We start from the raw sequence: 22,899 nt of genomic DNA on the forward strand, positions 1-22,899 counted from the left end.
CTGTCCTCTAATTCTAACTGATAGAATTAAAAACAGAGAAATGATCCAACATGGGAAGTGGGATTCACAACAGACTCACAGAATGGCAGATGTCCTAAACAGCACTCTGGCCTCAGAATCAGCCCTTAAGGCATGCGGATCTGGCTGAAAAGCCCATGAGAGTATTTTAGGCATGGAAAGCCAAGACACTCTGGGGAAAAAAATGATTTTACCTAAATGAAAGATCTCTGTGAGTGAGATCCCAATGGAAAGAATGGGTCATCAAAGAAGGAGGTACCTTTCTCTGAAGGGAGGAGAGAACTTCCACTTTGACCATGGCCTTGACTAAAAATGATCAGAGTCATTGAACTCAAAAGGCCTCCATAGCCTTGGCTACTCATGACAAGAGCTAGGGAGATCACTGACGCCATAAACAAGAGTGTCAATTTGTTAAGTCAACAACAGGAGTCACTGTGCACTTACTCCTCATGTAGAATCTCTGTCCTTAATATGCTGTACATCATGATTTAATGTTATAACTAGTACTCAAACAGTATTTTTTACTTTGTGTTTCTGTGTGGGTGCAAACTGTTGATAGCATTACTTAATATATGCTAAATTGATCTTCCGTATATAAAGAGAATTGAAAATGAATCTTGATGTGAATGGAAGGGGAGAGGGAGCATGAGAGGAGAGGGTTGCGGGTGGGAGGGAGGTTATGGGGGGGAAGCCATTGTAATCCATAAGTTGAACTATGGAAATTTATATTCATTAAATAAAAGTTTCAAAATTTTATTTATTATTTATTTTCATTTTTCTGAATTTATGACTGTGTGTTTGAGAGAAACAGAGAGAGAGACAGAGACAGAGGGGAATGGAATGGAAGGGAACGGAGGGAAGGAGGGGAGGGGAGGGGATGGGAGAAAGGGAAAATAGGTGACATGAGGTCTTTTATCAAGTGGTTTATTACACAAATAACTGTAACAGCCAGGGCTAAGCCAGCACAGACCCAGGAATTTGGAACTAAATCTGGGTCTCCCAAGTGGGTGGCAAGGACCCAGGTACTTCAGTCATTATCTATTGCCTCCCAGGGTATGCATTAGCAGGGAGTTGATGGGAAACAGAAGCCAAGATTTGAACTAGGCACTCCAATATGAGATGCAGACATCCAAAGCAGCATCTTAACTACTAAGCCAGATGCCTATCCAATGAACTTTTACTTTAACTTACACAAATAAATACATGTGAATATTTATGTGTGTTTATGTATTTGTACTTGTAGGAGAAAGCACTCATTTGAGAAGACCTCGGTGAAGGAGAAAAGGCTTTCAGAGCTATCGGAGAGTTTTATAATTCAATGACAAAATTAAATAAAGGAAGCATTTAGTGATATCATGAAAACAGGTAAGTCTCTGTAGCTATTTCTTTTATCTTTCCTTTCCTTTCCTTTCCTTTCCTTTCCTTTCCTTTCCTTTCCTTTCCTTTCCTTTCCTTTCCTTTCCTTTCCTTTTCTCTTCTCTTTTTTTTTTTTTTTAACAGGCAGAGTGGACAGTGAGAGAGAAACAGACAGAAAGGTCTTCCTGTGCCGTTGGTTCACCCTCCAATGGCCGCCGCAGCCAGCGCGTGGCGGCCGGCGCACCTCGCTGATCTGAAGCCAGGAGCCAGGTGCTTATCCTGGTCTCCCATAGGGTGTAGGGCCCAAGGACTTGGGCCATCCTCCATTGCACTCCCAGTCCACAGCAGAGAGCTGGTCTGGAAGAGGGGCAACTGGGACAGAATCCGACGCCCCAAAGGGACTAGAACCCGGTGTGCCGGCGCTGCAGGTGGAGGATTAGCCTATTGAGCCGCGGCGCTGGCCTTTTTTTTTTTTTTTTTTCCTTATGTAGCTATTTCAACATAATGCATTTGGCAGGGAAAAAATCTTCAACAAAACTAATAAATTAGGTAAGTTGTATTCAATCCTTTCTGTCTTTAAAAATGATTATTTTTTTTATTTGAAGTTAGAGGGAACGATTCAATTTCCTACTTAGTGTACTGTACATTATGCCTCTATAAAGAGGTAAACCATCAATGATAAGGTATCAAGATAGCACTATGATTTCTGCAGATTCACAATGACAAAACAATTCCCTTTTACTTGGGGATGGGAAGAAGGTGTCATTCAGTTTAAGGAAACTTTTCTACCTCACAATTTTACTAGTCTATGCCATGAACCCTGATTTCACAACATAATATTCACATACCTTTTCCTTATAACTAAAAAGCAGTATATTATGTGTGTGTGTGTGTGTGTGTGTGTGTGTGTGTAAACTAAGCTACAGAATATCTGGTATAAATTATATTTCAACCTTACAACATAACCACTTTATTGCCTTTATTTTCTTCTTCCAAGAAATTAGTCATAATATATCCAGAAGGGCTTTCTTTGTTCATTTTCTTGAATAATAAATATGAATATAAAATAAATCTAAGTCTATGTTCTAGTTGTTTTCATGAATGAGCATTCAACTGATCTCCTTTTAATAATTCCCACTAATAACTGCATTCATTTGTCCAACATTATAAGTGATTTTTTTTACCCTAAAGAATATATTAAGCATACAGTTACTTTTAGGTAAAATTAAATATAAGTATTCTGTTTTGAAAGCCATATTTGTTGGGGAAATCTATAAATGAAAGCCAAGGTATAATCTTGGGGAAAATAAATATGTCCAAGTGAGTAGATCATAATCTCATATCTCCTCTTAATTCCTTTTACTATGTTATTAAATAAACTCTTAACAGATCTTGGTGAAAGCCATTACCAGTTTTTTATTATGGGGTGAGGGACTTGGCTATGGACTATTAATTAACAGATTACTACCTTAAGGTTCTCAAGACAATAATCATTTTACCAAAATTATTACTTCAATTCCAGGGTTTTTATTCTTTTATTAAATCTGAAGGGAAGCTTAAATAAATTTATTCAACTAACTATATCACACAGATTTTGCCTAACTATGAAAATGTTGCTATAAATTGATCAAAAATAAAATTATTGCTTATACAAAATTATTTCCAAATTAACTCTGTAATGAAACAAAGAGGCAAGAGGTGGGCACTTGGCTTTGTGGTTAAAACATCATTTGGAACACCTACATCTTTTACTGAAGTGCCTGGATTTGAGTCTTGTTTCAATTTTTTTATTCTAGTTTCCTGCTACTGCAGACTCTGGGAGCAAGCAGAAGATCCTTTAACAAGTTGGTTGCCACCATTCATGCGGGAGGCCTGGACTGAATTCCTGGCTCCTAGCTCCTGGCTTCAACCTGGTCCAATGCCAGTTTTTGCAGACACTTGGAGGATGAAAAAGCAGATGAGGGCTCTCTCTCTCTCTCCCTCTCTCTCAAATAAATGAAACACATAAATAAAAATTAAAAGCAAAAGAATTGAAGTAGGTTGATCTGATCTAATCTTCCAATAAATAAATAACTTTAAGTAACTCTTAACTTCAGCTCTTTGCTTCTCCAAATTGTGTATGAGTAGCAAACAACGTAGTAGGAAGACTGTTGACATGTAAAACTTAACTGATTCTGACATATGGATGAAAGACTATATTTCATGGAATTTATTCTATGTCAATGCTGGAATCATGTGCCAAAATCATATACAAAATATGTGATATTTTATTACACTCAAAATTCAATTGTATCAAAATTTTAAAAACATCAGAAAGGTGTCAGGAAATGAAATTTGAAGGCTTTCCCTTTCCACTCCCCATGTTAAAACAAACTATAAGATGCAAACATAAAGGAATAATAATACACTTACATCTTACTTAAAATAATAGGATCTCTGATAGTCAAAGATCCAGAAAAGAAACTAAGAAAATGCTCAATCAAGAAAAAAAATCACATTCAAAGTGGATGAAAATGTTGCTGTTTTACTGGTCTTTGCCACACTCCTGACCCTGCACATTCATCATAGTTAGTAGGAAGTGGCCTAATTTCCAGCTCCCTCTTGGGCCATAAATAGCTGAGTAAAAATCCTTGCAATGCCCTAACCTGTTTGAGTACCTCCAAGGAAATGATTTCTGTCTCACTTGATCTGGAATTCAGAAGAGGGAACAGAGATATAATTAAGAGTAAAATAGAATAGGGAACAGAAGAGTTAAGAGACATAAATGAGGAATCAGTGGCACAGTCTGAATCTTAGGTTAGAAACCATGTAAAGAATGGAGGCTTTTGAAAATTGAAGGGGATGGGACAGTTGTAGATGTAAAGAAGCCAGAAGATATAAGTTTATTGGAAATGGAATGAAATTGAACATCTAAAGCACTAAGAAAAAAAAGCAAGTCAGACTCTTTAGGAAATTAAGACATTTAAAAGTAACCTCAGTGACATCAGCAAGGTGGTAGATTCGAAAGTACCAGGCTCTTGTTCTCTCACAGAAATATTAAATAAGCAAACTACAGTGTATCCCCCTGGAAATCAAAGATCTAAGTGTGTACAGGGGAAAAAGGGAACCATACAGACAATCTCAGAAAGAAAATTCTGAGAGGACATTGAGCTATCAAGTCAAATTGATTAGTGGTAATCTTCTACATGTGCCCATCTGCAAAGAATGGGAAAGACAGATCCTTTTTCAAATGGCCACTTCTCAACAAATGATCACAAAGCATTCAATGAAGTAAGGAATTATGGTCCGTAAATCACCAGATACTGCTCCTGAAGAAACACACACATCATACTTACTAGAAAAGACTAAAACAACCATGTTAAATATGGTTAAAGAGGAAAGAAGAATATGGACAAAGAATTCAAGAAAAATCAAGTAAAAAGAAATGTGAACAAATGAGAATATCAATACGGACACAGAGATTATAAAATATTCTGGTGCTGAAAAGGACAATAATAGAATTGAAAATTCATGTAAATTTTGTCCTGATCAGGCAGGCAGAAATATGACTCAGTGACCCTGAAGACAAGTCACTTGAAATTTATGGGGTCTGAGGAGCAAGCTGGAAAAAGGATAAATAAAAGGAAACACAACAGATGGTAAGGGACTTATGGAACACCATAAGGAATACAAACATGGATGATAGGAATCCAAAAAAGGAGAAGAGACAGAGAGAGAGAGAGAGAGATGGAAGAGACATTACATGAAGAATAGTCCTATACTTCCCAAATTGGAGGAAATGTATGAATCTACAAATCCAATCAGGTAAACAAAATCCAAATAGAATAAAGACATATCTTCCAAGACATATCATAATTAAATAAAAAATTTTGAATACAGTAAAACAATTCATTACATTCAAAAGCCCCACAATAAAAACATCAGTGGATTTTTCAGAAGAAATGTTGCAATTCAGAAGGCAATAAGATAATCCATTTAAGGTGCTAAAAAGATTAAAAAGAAACCTGTCTACCTAGAATTCTGTATGGCATACAGCCCTTCCAAAATGAGAGACAAAATAAAACATTCCCCAAAAATTGATAGAATTTATTACCACTAGACTTACCTAGAGAAACGCTAAAGGAAATATTTCAAATTGAAATGAAAATATGCTAGACAGTACCTCAATGTTAAAGCAAAATATAAAGTTCTCTAGTAAAGGTAAATGCAGAAACAGATAGAAATGAATTATTATTGGAATTTCGGTGTATAACTTTACTTTTCAATTTATATAGAATTTAGAAGGTAAATGCATAAAACAATTATGAATTTCTGGAAGGGGATACATCCTATAAAATACATAACTTATGACATCAATAACATAAAGTGAGGTAAACTGTTAGTGAATGGAGTTTCATATGTGATTGAAGTTATTGGTAAATGGACAAGTTCTGGTGATGTATGGTCATTTATAATCACACAACAATGAGAATATATTTAACCATACAGAACTACACAGTTAAAATAGTGAAAGTGGTAAATTATATAAATACATATATAAATGTATGTATATATACATATATATATATACACACACACACACACACACAAACACACTACAATAAAACAAAGAAATTGCATTGGGGTTTAGCTAATTTATGGGAATATGGTTTCATAAACACATACCACATGTCAATACAGTATCAAATTCTGTACACTCAAATCCTCTCAATGACATATCACTCAAGGTCTCATACTGTTGGGAAAGTAATAGCACTGGAAGCAAATGAACCATAACACAGCCCACCAGAGGAAATGCCTGGGAAAGTGATGGAGCTGTCAGACTTCCTGCATGGGTGAGAGCCTTAGGCCCTCTGTCAAAATCATGCTGCCCTCCTGGATCATTTTCATGCTTGCTGCCCATGTGCCATCCCTAGTTTCAACTGACTGGGCAAATAATTAGCTTTCCCAACACACAAATGGAGTGTGCAATCACTTTCCTGCAACCAGTTCTAATCATCACCAGTCAGCTGTGATTCTAATGTCATAAGATTGGATAGTGTCCAATGAAACATGACATAAATTGATAGATTGCAATACATCAATTAGCTAATGGGAAAGTAAAAATTGAGCAAAGTAAGTTGAATTTTAAGGTCAGTGGGATTTCCAGGTATGTGTATATTTAATGACATGAGTTTTCCTATAATTTTTCATTTTTTTTTACATACAGATGAATTTTAGGTCAGCTCAGGTGAATAAAGCTACCATTCTTCTTAATGCCTCCTCTAACTTTCCATACATTTTTTAATTTGGATGTAGCTAGGGAGTTGCTGCTCTGGGATATAAGTGTCATTCTTATCAGTCAGCATGGAAACAGTAATAAAAATCATAATGATATACCACAATACACCCATCCGAGTAGTTAAAACAAAAATTCCTCCTCCTCAACAAATGTTAGTAAAGTTGCAAAAGGACCAGACTGCAAAGTAATTGTACATCAATAGGAATTTTCTGATGTCCCAAAAGACATGTTTAAGGATATAAGATTAAAAACTGGTCAAGATGAAATGTACTGAAAGTTAAACTTAATGCTGCACATGGGAATCTCATATACATAAAACTGAGACTGAGAGGCCACATGCAAGCAAGTTCTAACTCTATTGTTCGATTTATAAAGAACAAATAATATGTAGTGTTAGAATTTAGGAAAAGAGTTTCATTTATGAAGCCTTCAGATTTGTGACTTGAAAAATATAGAGCACCTTCAATGGTGTTCGGCATCTTCTAATTTGAGTGGCATTACAGGTGTAGACATTGTGATAACTGAGCTGTTCTCTTAGGATTTGTGCACTCATATGTGTTTTCCAATAAATATATTTGCTTAAACTATGGCATGATATTTCATACACCAGAAAAATAGTCAAAAACTGATTTCTGGTATCTTAAACTATGATAAAAAGCATTCCACTAACATCATTTGGAGAAAAAAGTCAATCTTCCTCTAATATTTACTCACAACCACAAACTACTCCTGAACATCTGTGCAATATTGTTTTGACACAGATTTTAAAATAGTTATTAATAAAATAGCACATATAAGTATTTGGATCCATTTCAGTAGAACCGAGAAAGTCACAAAACCATCACAAAGTAAATTTTCACTGCTGACTCAATGTACATTTTACCTTACACCAAAAGGGCTGCAATTTTCTTTAGTGGTTTTTGAAATGAACAAGAAGCATTTATTTTTAAACTCCTTCAGTGTAGTTCATTTCCATTTCATAGCAGGCCAAGATCCGCTTCTATTGTTTAGAATTATACATAGGTCTCTACCCTACTTGGAGACAGACAAGATCCAGATTTCTAAATATAACTTAACTTATCTTTTCAAAGAATAAGATGTATGAGAAATTAAAAAAAACTTTTTAAAGTCTTTCCATAATATGCTACATATCATATTTATAGCAGTCTTGATGTCTTATAAATAAATTTAGAAGAAAAGGTTCCTTTAAACTTCCAACCATCTTTTCACGTTTCACATGTCAATTGTATCCCATAACTCTTTTACAGTGTTTTGTCAATTTTCTTTTACTAGCTTCATTTTGAGAATTTGGAAGTCAACCTTTATGCCCCTTAGACTATAAAGGTTTTGTTTTGTAGAATGAGGTAGTCCAGAGTCACATGAAAAGATGAGTACCAGCAGATGGAAAGCCTAAGACTGAGTGTTGTGTTTGCCTTATTTGCATGTCAGCTCTATTAGTGCCGCAGGGTTTGCTACCTAGTCTTCAGGCTATTGTCAGTCTGCACAGTAACTGCTCTACAACATGAGGAGCATGGAAACCCACTAATAACTTTTATAGAAACGTGGTAGGGTAATTTGTTTGTAGAATAAGAAAAGATCAAAAGAAAAATAGAAACTGTTTTTTGACATTGCATTTCTCTAGCTATACATTTTTAGTAATTTTACAGAAATACTTAGCCTGCAATAGATTAAAAATAAAGTGACCTTAACCACAGTCTAAGAAGCACTGAGTGTAAGACACACAGAGAGCCAGTTAAACTCTCAGAACCTCAGCTACTCCCTCTGCCAAATTACGAGAATGATCCCCATCCTGTTGGCTTTACAGTGTGTGAGTTCTAAGCAAACAGTATGTAGTCATAAACCACTCACAAAGTATAAGGCTTCGTATAAATATATTGGTTCCATACTTTAAGTAGTAGTCATTTAAGAAGCAGCATAACATCTCAGCTACAAAAAGCTTTGTATATATTAAATACTGGTAGTAGTCAGCTTTACTTAAGTCACTACTTGACTTAAATTAACTGACAGGACCAAGTTAGGAGAGGAGGTTAATCATCTTACTGTTTACAGGTTCACAGTTCAAGATTAGCACTCACTTTGGTCCAAGCACCTGGTGAAGCAGGTGGATGACAAGGGAAAAATCCCACTGCAACTCAGGAAGCAGAGTGAAGGAAATTTGTCCTTTACTTAGCCTCTATGTGGTCTCTCCTTACAATGTCATGATTTGATCACAGAAGCCTAGTAACCTAATGTGATCCAATCACTTCCCAAAGGTCCCACACTCAGCTGCCACCATTTGATCAAGCCTTTTCTTAATTCATCAGTCATTAGTCCATTAACCATTCACATATGACACTGACGTTGAACTATGTCTATGGGTTTGGAGTGAAATCTTTCTAAAATCATAACAATACTGAATAAATATTTGTTGACTTTATGAATAAACACAAGGACAGAAACTCTGTTATGAGAGGAAATCAGATTCAACAATTGTCTTAGGGAACAGTGTGTGAGTTAAAGTCAGGTTGCATAATCTGTTACTAGTAAAGTTTCCTCATCTGTATAAATATGGTAATTACAGCTACTAACTTTAAAGTAGTGAGGAATAATACAGTAAAATGTTTAGTAATTAGTACTTGGCATATGCAAAGTATTCAGTAATTATAAGTCTTGTTTCTAAAAGTCCTTTCTTTTCACAAAGGTAACTACTGGATTTGCTATATGCAATTTCTTAGTTAATCCTTAGGAAAATCTAACAAGAGAAATATTATAATTCCTAATTTAAAATAAGGAAGCTAGGACTCATGAAACACATGAAATGTTCATAAGGTCATCTAGCTTTTTAAAGTTCATGTGTACCTAGCAAAGTTGGTGACTATTCCCACAGAATATGGTCTTCTAATTCATGTGAATAATTTCACAGGCTATACTTTAGAAGCACTCTCATTTTTATTTTTAAACTGTGAAGATTCTTTGCATAAGAAATAGGATCCACACCCCTTATAGAAAAAATTAAAAAAGAAAAAAAGAAATAGATTCTATGACATATAGAAAAAAGATCCAGGGCTCACATTTTCCACTCACCAGTTTGGAGTGTTGGGCTCCTCATGCTGGTGATGTCCAGTTTTGTTGTTCTTCTCTGAGTCTCCTCTCATAATCTTACTTCTAAGCTGTCAAAGATTGGGGCGGGGTGGGGGGGAGAGGAGGAAAATAAAAATGACACTTGCTTTAAGAAGGACATCCATATAATCATGATCATAGCAATAATAATTCACATTTACAGAGCCTATTTGTAAAAGAAATTTATTTATTCTCTCTTTCATTTTCCTTTGAAAGAGAGAGGGAGAGAGAGAGAACTGCACCTGCTGGTCTACTTCCCAAATGCCCACACAAAAGCTAGAACTGGGGTCAGGCAAAAGCCAACAACCCCAGGGTCACACACTGGAGTGGCAGAAACAGAAATACTTGGCCATTATCTGCTGCCTCTCAAGGTGCTGGATATTAGTAGGAAGCCAGAATTGGAAGCAGAATCTGGATTTGAACCTAGTGACAGCAACATGTGATTCAGGTGCTCTAACTGGCATCTTAACTCCTGTGATAAATGGCCACCAGCCCCCCACCCCCAGCTCCATAGCAACTATTTTATAAAGCTCATATAGAAACACCTAGAAAACATAAGTCACTTCACATGTTAGGGATTTTACATTTTGAAGGGAAGTATATATTATGTTTATCTTGGAATTCTCAAAGCACGACAAATTATCTATTACCCAGACATCCCTTATATTATTTTCTTTATTAAATACACAAACAAAACTTGTGATAAAATTCATTCAAAAATTTGAAGATCTATGTAGTTCAACTTAAGAAGGTAAAATAGGATTTTGTTATAAGGTAGCTGCTTGCGGAAGAGGAGAAAACAGACCTGAGAAACAAATTACCCTTACTCTGACAGTAAACCTGCCATTTTAAAGGTTAAAAATCTGACAGGAAACTTGTAAGCAAGTCACAAACTATGCCTTGGGAATTCAATATTTAATGGTCATTGGATAAGTCTGAAAACACATCTTCAAAAATAATTATGAAATTTTACTTATTTATTTGAGTGTCAGAGTGACAGACTGGTAGAGAGATGGAGGGAGAGAGAGAGAGAGAGAGAGAGAGAGAGAGAGATTGATTCCATCCACTGGTTCATTTTCCAAATGCCCAAATACAATAGCTTGGGCTAGCTAAGCTGAAGCCAGGAGCCAGGAACTCCATCCAGGACACCATATGGGTAGCAGGGACCCAAGCATTTGGGGCATTACTTGCTGCCTTCCTAGGCACATTAGCAGGAAGCTATATCAGAACTACATAGTAGCTGGGACTCAAACTAGCACTCCTTTATGGGATATGAGAATCCCTAGCAGTTGCTTCACTCACTGCCTCACAATGTCCATCCCAATATATCCTTAATTATGCAGTTTAGTGTAGATTTCTGTGAGTATGCATAGACCAGGGTCAAATATTTAGAGACTTATATCACTGTGTCCTTTGGTAGCTCTTACTAATAACAACTGAAAAGGGAAACAAGTAACTGTCACACAGACAAAGAAAACTAAACAATGAGGTCTCAATACTACTATTACAGAGCATTGACTTTTGGTTTACTCATTCACATAGCAAACTATAAAGACCCTATTACTTTAGCAGTTTTTTGATTCTTATTTGGATTATTCTGCCAAAATACATGCAACCCTGCTAAGTTGTGTTTCTACCTTTTTTTCTTGTTAAAGTGTTGCTTCTCAAGATTAAAACATGTATGATTTAGATGGTGAGTTAAATCTGCATATATCAAAATGCAGCTTTTTTTAGTCAGTGGATCTGGGGAGGCTAAAAAGACTGCATTCTTCACAAATGTAGGTTATTCTGATGGTGCTGAGCTACTGACCACATTTTGGGTAACAAGAACTCTGTGAACAGGTGGCAGTTCTTGATTTCAAAAAGGTCCTTGACTAATTCATGATGTATATGCTTCCCATGTGCAAAAAAATGTAACTATAACTAATAATTATTGATGGTTTTCTAACTCATATTTTTTCTGACAAATTCCATTATTATGAGATCAAAAATATACCACTGTAAAACAGTTACATATGAAAGTAAATTTATTCTTATTTACTTTCTGATTTATCAATAATTATGAATAAACACAGATTTGATTTTCTTTGCATTGAAAGCGAGCATCCTGATTGCACATAATGGCCTTACATTACATTTAGCAACACATAACACAGTGAATGAAATATTGACTTTTTTCTCACCAGCTAATAAGATTTTAGATAACTTATGCTTGCTTCTGCACTGTTTTACTTTACTTCTGATATTTTTACCTTATATATTTTAACTATAATTTATTAGGTTCTGTATAATATGTCATGTAAATATGTATTTGGATATGTTCATGTGCATATAAATATAATATCTCATTTAATTGATAAAATTAATGTTTTAATTTTAGGTACCTAGAAAAAGCCAGGCACTGTATTAATATGTGCTTTGCAAATAATAATTCACTTAATCTTTATTTTACAAACTAGCTTTTAATATCTGACCTTTTAGGAAGACAAATTAGTTCAAGGTCATATGATTTGAAGTTGGCAGGATGGGATTAATTTTCAAGTATGCTTAGTCTTGTGTTTATAATCAAGAGAAATTATTACTTTTAATTTAATAATATATTCCTTACTAGGAGATCTGTAGAAAATTAATTACATTACAAACATAGACATAACGATAAACACTATGTTATACAGTTTATTAAAGGAAAATCTTTACCTTCAAATAAAAATTGCTTTCGAAATCCCAGAAATGACTATGAATTATACAGAATAATGATTCTGGCCATTCTTTACAAAATTAGAAAAAGATAATTTCATTGCTATATGTTACTGGGATTTATTTGTGCTGAAGCTCTTTCCACAAGAGGAAAGAATGTACGAAAATAACTGGATAATGAAATAAATATTTAAGCATAAGAGGCCTATAACAAAAGTATGCTTATTTCTGAAGTCACTTAGAGATATGTCCAAAAAGTAATATATTTCAGAAGAATGTTTTCCAAATTCCATTTTTAAAAATTCACCATTGCTCATGTCTGCAATCACCATTTTTGCCATTTTGAAGACCATTATTGAAGTCTATTTATCAATTAGAACTATGTCAAACGATATTCTCATACATGCAAGTTTCAAAAAGTTTTTGGGAAAATGGAGTGAAAAGATGTTATTTTGGTAGAAAAGGTATTTAAAATCCACACATAGTTTTTTCATAATATAAATTTTGCAGAAACTTTTAAAAGATTCCTCAGCATGTGTTTATATACACACATACACAAACACATAAATGCAAATACACACACACACACACATATAACTGTGTACTAAATATGCACTAACTTTTTCCTTGCCACCATTCTCTAAACAAAATGGTACAACACCTATTTATATAGTGCTTGCACTGTATTAGGTATTGCAAATAATCTAGAATTTATTTAAAGTACATTAAGTGGATATATGTAGGTTAGATGCAAATTCTATATAAGGAATTTGAGCATCAATGGATTTTGGTATTATCAGTTGGGGTTTGGTCCTAGAACCAATTCTCTAAAGATTATATAATTAAATTTTGGGGAAAAATTAATACAGTTACTTCCTAAACAAAATTTTAACCTCCATAATAAATAGCACAATTGTCTAGTTTGATAAACCATTTAGTGGTATAATTTCAAGTGAAGTTCATATACAATTCCAAAGAGTTGCTATTATAATCATTATAGGTCAAAATGGTTTCATTTAGATTTTATACCAAATTTAGAACTTCTAACAACACAGAAAAGACACAGTCTCTGCCCAATAGGTAAGTATGGCTCCTTTCAGAAAGAAATTTAGTAAGAACTGGTCAGTTTTCTTTTTCTTCATTAATGCTGGAGATACTTTACCATCTTCTTTTAAATAATATTTTCATAAAATAAAGTAACATAACTTTGATTATGTCTAATCAGTTATTAAGAAAAGTTTGTTCTTTTCAAGATCAGATGGGAAAAAGTCCAGTGAATTCTTAGCATAAGTACAAATATGGGAATATAAAAAGCAATGGTTGCAATAAAAATTCAGATAGGAACAAAGAGAAAAATAAATTGTATCCAGAAGTATGTGTGTGTAACTGTGAGTGGAGAAGAAGTTTCAAAATTGAGGGTGAAACTATTGCTTACAAGAAAAATCTAATAATTCTAACACTGCTGGGTAATGTCTTAATGGAAAAAGTCATATCTCCTAACTTATTTCATAGGTTTTAGCTTCTTTCTTTTTTTTTTTCTTTTTTTTTTTTTTTTTTTGATAGGCAGAGTGGACAGTGAGAGAGAGAGAGAGACAGAGAGAAAGGTCTTCCTTTGCCGTTGGTTCACCCTCCAATGGCTGCCGCGGCCGGCGCACCACGCTGATCTGAAGGCAGGAGCCAGGTACTTATCCTGGTCTCCCATGGGGTGCAGGACCCAAGCACTTGGGCCATCCTCCACTGCACTCCCTGGCCACAGCAGAGAGCTGGCCTGGAAGAGGGGCAACCGGGTTAGAATCCAGCACCCCGACTGGGACTAGAACCCGGCGTGCCGGCGCCGCAAGGCAGAGGATTAGCCTAGTGAGCCACGGCGCCGGCCAACTTTCTTATTCAATCTACTCCTAAAATGCATCCAAGTAGCCTATTCAATTTTATTACTTCATCTTATTTTTTAATCAAAAAAAGAGCTTTAGGAAGCTCCTTTTTCAGACCTTGGTGTCCTTTTGTAATTTATAATTTAGAAGAGGGTTGAAGGATTCTCCTGAAGAACTAGATGATGGTGCTAGGCCTCTCTCTCTGACTCTCACCACCTGTTGCACCTGTTACTGTGACATTTCTTCACTAAGTCACCTGCCTCAACAACAGACCCACATCCTTTTCCTTCCCCATGTTCACCAGATTAAATTCTCATATTCAAAGCTATCTTGGCAACCTTCTACCAAAATACTCTGGTCTGCTCCTTCTCTATGGAAGACAGGAATGGAGTCATGGAGCTCCATGGCTAGCTCCAAAGCCTGAGCTCAAATCTCCAATGGTCTTTGATTTACTTTTTCAGACTCACATGTTGTGAGAAACAGCTAATGCAAAAGTGTAGGGATCTCTACAACTCATACTCAGAAGGAATGGGAAATAATATTACTAGCCTCCATATTATACAAGGAAACAACTAAAACACAGAGATATTATGACACCCTAGTGGAAATCAGGGTTCAGTCTTCTATCTCCAGAGCATGCATCACCCTAAACTTATTCGCCCTCCATATGGGATATGATGAACCACTTCTTGAATACTTTTCCTGTGTCAGAATACAAATGTTGTGTCTGAACTTTTTTTTTAGAAGTATATCTCTACTTGGCTCCCTTATTTTCAAACATTTAACATCTCTCAAAGCCCAGATTAAATGCTTACTTTCTGTTACCCTTCTGCTGGATATGTGTTTTCTTTATCCTCTATGTTATATAAGTCTTTACTGTACTTCTTCTAGAGCATTTCTATCTACTATTATTTTTATGTAATCATTTGCCAAGTAATTGTTTTGTTCTTTTAGAAGATTTTATAGGAATACTGTGTTGGCCCATCAGAGGCTATGAAGACCAGTTATATACATTTTAACAAAAATTTTCTACCTAGCTCATGCTATTCTTTTTTAAGAAAAATAATCTAGTGGTAGCTACCTAAATTATAGGCACATCAGATGAGAAGAATGAATGAGCCTCAAATACAGGCTTTGCATTTCAAAATCCAATTGTTGCAAACCATCCCAATCCTTTTATAGCAGTACAAGTTTAGGATAGGTAGGTTTATTTAATAGAAAATAATTTTGGTTAGAATTAAGATTATTTCTCCTTAAACCTATTATCATAATTTGTCTAGATCTCAGAAAAGCTTGCTGATATTCCTATCTGCAAAGCAAAGGATTGTCTGCTGATAAAGTGCTTTTTGTGTACTGTAGGCATTTTGGAAATAGCTCTCGGATCAAAGTAAATGAGTTCCAGTATAAATAAAAAACCTGAGACACTGCAGACAGCACTCAGCAAGATATTGGTGTGACAGCTAGAAAGATGTGGTGTGACCCTCTGCAACTGATGTTTTGTATTGAGCACAGGGTCTAATAAAATGAGTTCCATCATGGAACTTGTGTGCTCAATGAAATCTGTATTAAACCTAAATATGTGCTCTGACTGTTGCTTTAGTGAATGAAAAAAAAAAAGAAAAAAATGTAATACTGGAATGCAAGTTTGAGTCACATTCAGGTCTCAAAATAACTGTTAAATATGTGTTTTATATTGTAATCAAAGACAGAAGTGAAAGAATATTTATGTTACTGTGCTGCGACATTATTTCAAATACACTGAAACATGACTTTGTTTATTCTAAAACCTCTGGCACATTTTACAGTTGGATTCATTTTCGAACACTTTCAAAGCTGTAGTTCATTAAATTACATTTGTTTCATATAAACCACCCTGCATATGCACTGCAATCTGAAGAGATGGTGGGGAGGGCAGGAATTCTTTTAAATACATTCTATTTTATTTATAAAGATGAATGCATTTTTTCATTGCTGTAGGAAGAGCTTCAGATTCTGGTAAGAAAGGGAAATAAGAGAAAATACTTCAACTTAAGAGGCTATGCTCTGTCTACTGCCCAGGCATTGAACCAGGGGTTCTAGGGTCAGAATGGTTCTACTAGCCTGTGGTTTCCTAGACTATTCCTCACTTGGGTTAAGGGAGTAGGAGTTGTTTATTGAGGTTTGATTGTCATCTATTTGGGTACAGCTTAGCGACACAGCAACAATTTTCAGGTCAACATGATTCAGGTTGCCCAGTGTATCTCCCACTCTTGGAGAATGGGAACTGTATGCAGTTCTCTTGGAACCACGAAGAGAAATAAACAGGAGCTCTAACTGTTGGGTAAGTATTTACAGTGAAAGCTAGCTACGTTGTACCTATCATACACTGGTCCAAATGTAACCCCTAGAACTATTTAGAATATACAGAATCCCATTTTCACATGTAAGCTCTTCAAATAATGAAGGAGGTTCTCATTGCCCTGCAGGGATAGGGAGAGTCATTCAGACCCAACATCACCACTTTATTGAATACGCAATGACAGCCACATTTCTCAGAAGGCATGTTCACAGACACTTCACTATTCTGGTCACCTTCTTCCAGATGCACTTCCATTTGTCAATGTCTCCTTATAAAATATATTGAACACACTATGACATTTCTGAAGCTTCTAGCAGAAATAGTATACTGAGAATAACAGTAAATTACTCCAGCTTATGAAGAGCGACTAAATTTAAGCAAAATTTCCATTTTCTAAAAGTTGCCATATGGAGAGAAATTATTAGAATATTAATGAATTAAAATTGAACTCTAAGTTTAGTGGTTTTCACAGAGTCATGCTTAAAAAGAGAGAAGAGACAGAGGGAGGGAGGGATGGAGAGGAAGGGAGAGGTGGAGGGAGAGAGAGAGAGAGGGAGAGAGAGAGGGTGAGAGAGAGAGAGAGGCTGGCATTGTACTGTAATGGGTAAAGCCACTGCCTATGATGCCAGCATCTCATATGGGCACCTGTCTGTGTCTCAGCTATTCCATTTTCAATCCAGCTCTCTGTTGATGGCCTAGGAAAAGCAGTAGGAGATGGCCTCAAGTGGTTGGGCCCTTGCCAACCACAAGGGAGACTTGGATGAAGCTCTTGGCTTTGGCCTGGTCCAGTGTTGTCCATTGCTACCATCTGGAGAGGAAACCAGTGGATGGAAGATATCTCTCTCTCTGTCTCTCCATCTCTCTGTGTAACTCTGATTTTCCAGATAAATTAATAAATCTTTTTTTTTTAAATGTAGTCAGAAGACATAGATTAAAAACAAAAGAAAACAAAATGTATTAACTGGCTTTCAGGGGGATGATTATAAGAGTATTGTTACTGCCAAATCACAGTTCTTAACACCCCCACCAATGAATATGATGGCACTTCAAAAAGTGCATGGAAAATGCAATGTTACTTTTGTGGTGGAAGCAAAGGTCTTCAGAATTAATTCCAATTTGTCTAGTAAGATAGCAATTTAATATGGATGACGAGAGCTTACAGATACCCTTGTGATGCCTGATTAGGAATCCAGCAGATTTGAAATGTTGAGTCTTGTTGCTAAACTCTTATAACAGTCAGCTTGAGGGTAACACTAGTTGCTGCTTGGCGTAATTATTTTCCTGAAGTGACAATTCAATAATGCTGTGTGCCAATTTCCTACACCCAAGTGAAGTAAATGTTGGCCACTATGCTTGGCAATTTGTGTGTCACAAGTGACTGATAGCAAGGAATAGGTGTTCAGTAAATATTTACTGATTAAAGTTTGACAAAAGCTAGGATGGCTTTGTGTATTTAAAGAAATGAAATATATATTATAAAAATCAAGGAGTTGTTCCCTGTAAAGTTCCTTCAATCTTCTGTCTCTGAAAGAAAATAGACGTAAATATGTATGTGCATTTACATATGCATTGGAGTGTGTGAGTGAGTGTATTGTTGCTCAACACCTTCTCCTTTTATGTTGAACAATTATTGGTAGTCTAATATTTCTAAGCAAATACTCTTTTAATGGAACAAAAATATTGACTCTCCTTTACTTCATGAAACACAAACCCAAATACTAAGAAACAAAACCAAATGGAATTTTAAAAGGAGTTAAAAAAAAAGTCACATAGAATCAGAATCTGTGGGCAGAAGACAGAGTTTACAGTTATTTCCTGAGGATGTAGCATGCAGAGCTAGACTTTTTAAAATTTATTTATTTATTGTTTTTAGTTTTTTATTTTAATTTTCATTTTAATTAATTTTAACAGATTCAATATTTTTAGATACAAATCTAAGACATATGATATTCCCTTCTTCCCTCTCTCCTAACCTATTCCCTTCTAACTTTCTTTAAATTTTTTTAGTTTTTGAATAACATATTAAATTTATATTAAAGTAAAATGACCTTAGTTTAGTGTGAATATAGACAGTGGCTATAAACAATAACTGAATGTATAAATGACCATTTCACCAATATACAGTTATTTTCGGTCAATTAGTCATTCATAATTTCTTTCAATGAAATAAAACCAATAACAATGTAGCATCTAAATAGTTCCTGTGGCCGGCGCCGCGGCTCACTAGGCTAATCCTCCGCCTAGTGGCGCCGGCACACCAGGTTCTAGTCCCGGTTGGGGCGCCGGATTCTGTCCCGGTTGCCCCTCTTCCAGGCCAGCTCTCTGCTGTGGCCAGGGAGTGCAGTGGAGGATGGCCCAAGTGCTTGGGCCCTGCACCCCATGGGAGACCAGGAAAAGCACCTGGCTCCTGGCTCCTGCCATCGGATCAGCGCGGTGCGCCGGCCGCAGCGCGCCAGCCGCGGCAGCCATTGGAGGGTGAACCAACGGCAAAGGAAGACCTTTCTCTCTGTCTCTCTCTCTCACTGTCCACTCTGCCTGTCAAAAAAAAAAAAATAGTTCCTGTATGGTTATAAAATAATATTTAAGTTCATTTAGACTTTAAGCCATTTCCTTTCAACAGTTTATGCAAAGAAGAATTTGATGCAGACTGTAATGAAATATTTACATATAACATATTTTTGTATTCTATTAGTTACCACAGATCAGGGAAAACATATTCATCTTTCTGGGACTGGTTTATTTCACTAAATAATGGTTTCCACTTGCATCCATTTTGTTGTGAAAGACAGGATTTCATTATTTCATATGGCTGAGTAGTATTCCACAGTGTATATGTACCACATTTTCTTTATCCATTCATTGGTTAATGGGTTGATTCCATATCTTAGTTATTGAGTTAGGCTGCAGTGAGCATGGGGGTGCAGATAACTCTTTCATAAGCTGTTTTCATTTCATTTTGGTAAATTCCCAAGCATGAGATGGCTGAGTCATATGGTAGATCTATTTTCAGCTTTTTTTAGAATCTCCATACTATCTTCTAGAATGGCTATACTAGTTTGCATTCCCACCAACAGTGGATTACAGAGCCCTTTTCACCACATCCTCACCAGCATTTATTATTTTTTGATTTCTGTATGATAGCCATTCCTACTAGGATGAGGTAACTCTTCATTGTGGTTATTATTCGCATTTCTCTGATGGCTAGTAATCCTGAGCATTATTTCATGTGTCTGTTGGCCATTTGAATTCCATCTTTTGGAAATGCCTGCTTATGTCCTTTGCCCATTTCTTAACTGGATTGTTCGTTTTGTTGTTGTTGGATTTCTTGAGCTATTTATAGATTCCGGATATTAATCCTTTCTCAGTTTCATAGTCTGCAAATATTTTCTCCCATTCTGTCAGTTGCCTCTTCTCTTTGCTGAGTCTTTCCTTTGCAGTCTTTCTTTCTCTTAGCTTTATGTAATCACATTTGTCCATTTTTGCCTGTGCTTCTGAGGTCTTTTGTAGGGCATTTGCATTCTCTGTATTAAGGTCACTGCTATAGTTGAGACAAAGAGAGCCATTCAGCATGCACTATGTTGAGCAGAGAAGGCAGTAGCAGTTCCAGAGGAAGGTGGCCTTAAGGCAATGTAAAGAAGGTATGGGGTCAAGAATGTCAACAGTATACACGGTAAATCACAGAAAGCACAACTGGAGTTCTACTTTGGATGAAAGCAGGCCCAGAGAAGTTACCACTGATCCAATCAACAATTTTATGGGGACTGACTCAGGTTCGCTAGGTATAAGCCTCATTTTATCCTCTGTGTCTTTATGATAGTAAGCCATCTTCTAAAAGTCTATAGAACACTGGAGTTTTTTGATAAATATTCACTTAGTATGCTTTTTTCCACTACTGTGATTTACAGAATGAATTAAAGGACAATTTGATATTTTTAATATTGACTCACCAGGTATTTCTAGAATGCAGGTAAAATAGTTTAGTATAAGCAAATCCTATAGGAATAATCCTGATAGTTTTTCAAAAACATGATGTGATATATGGATCATATACTGATTATTCTTCTATTGAATGTATTTTAAAGATTTTCATATTTATTTGAAAGGCAGACTGACAGAGGGAAAGATTGAGACAGAGGCAGAAAAGAGGGAGGGAGTGAAAAAAAGAGAAAAGAGAGAGAGAAAGGGATGGGAGGAAGGAAGGAGGTAGAGGTGGAGGGAGGGAGAGAGGGAGAGAGAGAGATTGTCTATCAACTGGTTCACTCCTCAAATGAATGGTCACAACAGCAAGGACTGGGCCAGGGACAAGCCAGAAGCCAGGAGCCAGGAACTCCATGCTTGTCTACCACATGGTGACAGAGAACCAAGTACTTGAATCATCCTCTGTTGGCTTCCCAGGTACATTAGCAGAGAGCTAATCAAAAGCAGAGTAGCCAGGACTTGACCCGGCACTCCAATGTGGGATACTGGCTTTGCCAATTGGTGGCTTAACCCACTGTGCCACAAAGCTAGCCCCATAACATTGCCATTTTTTTGACAGGCAGAGTGGACAGTGAAAAAGAGGGAGAGAGAGAGAAAGGTCTTCCTTTACCGTTGGTTCACTCTCCAATGGCTGCTACGGCCGGCACGCTGCGGCCGGCCCACCACACTGATCCGAGCCAGGAGCCAGGTGCTTCTCTTGGTCTCCCATGCGGGTGCAGGGCCCAAGAACCTGGGCCATCCTCCACTGCCTTCCCAGGCCACAGCAGAGAGCTGGACTAGAAGAAGAGCAACCAGGACAGAATCCGGTGCCCCAACCAGGACTAGAACCCGGGGTGCCGGCACCGCAGGCGGAGGATTAGCCTATTGAGCCGCAGAACCGGCCTACATTGCCATTTTTAAGAAAATTTGTCTAAAACCATTTGAAAGACACATTTATGAGAACCAATTCAATAAATCATTTTTCTCATAAAACATTCTTCTTTTTCATCTCATGGAAAAACTTATGAAAAATACCCAATTGCCCAGAGGAAGATTAAGGGAAGTATACAGAAATATCTACTACATATTCTACCTGAAAAAGACTAAAATAAACAACAGCATGAATCTTAATCTTTTCTGTACTATGACAACTCATGCCTGGGAAAGCAGTTAACTGCATTCAGAATTGTTCCTAATTTATTGCTGATGTGGTAAATGTTAACTATTGTTGCTACAGCCATTAACCCAAACTTGTTAATTAAGGAGGAAAATTATAGAATATTTTTTCATCTTAATTTGCAAAGATGATCTCAGTCAACACAGGTTAGCTATTTGATGATGATTCTCAGCTGTTAATACGACCCACAGTGTATAAATTAAAAAGAAAAACAAAACAGAGAAAATAATTAGCTATTAAGCAGACTTAAAGGGCTCCACAGTATACCCTCATGCATACTCTGAAATTTATGTTCCTTAGTATGGTCCTGCTGACACCTAACTTGAAAGTCATTTTACTAGATTTTTTTAATTCTGTCACCTTTCTCAAGGGAGTAATTTTTAGTAGCGAAAACGCTATGTGACATATGGGGATGGGAAACACAGTGCTGAACTGTCAGTATGGATTTGCAAGGTCTTTGTGCTTTTTGAAGTTTGGCAAGAGGTGGGTATTGTGGCACAGTGGGTTAAGCTGCTGCTTGAGACACCTGTATTCCATATCAGAGTGCCTGGTTTGAATTCTGGGTATTCCACACTTCTGACCCAGCCTCCACAATGTGCCTAGGAAGCAGCAGATAATAGCCCAACTGCTTTGGCTCCTGGATTCATCCTGGCCTACCCCAGACTGTTGCGTGCAATTGGGGAGTGAACCAGCATACGGAAGAGATTCTCAGATTTTCTCTCTCTCTGCCTTCCAATTTGAAAGACAGAGTTACAGAGAGAGAGAGAGAGAGAGAGAGAGAGAGGTCTTCCATCAGTTGGTTCACTCCCCAAATGGCTGAAAGATCGGGGCTGAGCTGTGCTGAAACCAGGAACCTAGAGCTTCCTCCAGGTCTCCTACATGGGTACAGTGGCCCAACTACTTGAGCCATCTTCCACTGCTTTCCCAGGCACATTAGCAGGGAGCTAGGTTGGAAGTGGAGCAACCAGGACACAAACCAGTACCCATAAGGGACTTCAGCATTACAGGCAGTGGCTTTACCTGCTCTGACACAATGCTGGACCAAAAGAAATAAATCTTAAAATAAAGAAAGGCTGGAAAACAC

At 36.6% G+C, this 22,899-nt stretch overlaps 1 protein-coding gene across 4 annotated transcripts in view; it reads right to left on the reverse strand.

Moving 5' to 3' along the window:
• LINGO2 (leucine rich repeat and Ig domain containing 2) overlaps positions 1-22,899 on the reverse strand; it is a 1,403,193-nt gene that overhangs the window by 580,332 nt on the left and 799,962 nt on the right. For 3 of the 4 annotated variants that reach the window (XM_051857096.2, XM_051857089.2, XM_070053181.1), the window contains exon 4: positions 9,740-9,825. The gene's annotated coding sequence lies outside the window, so the exon portion shown is untranslated. The remainder of the gene's footprint in view (positions 1-9,739; positions 9,826-22,899) is intronic. The other variant, XM_070053183.1, reaches the window with a different exon arrangement.

The sequence above is a fragment of the Oryctolagus cuniculus genome, chromosome 1 (genome assembly GCF_964237555.1).
Source record: "Oryctolagus cuniculus chromosome 1, mOryCun1.1, whole genome shotgun sequence".
In the NCBI taxonomy this organism is placed as follows: Eukaryota; Metazoa; Chordata; class Mammalia; order Lagomorpha; family Leporidae; genus Oryctolagus; species Oryctolagus cuniculus.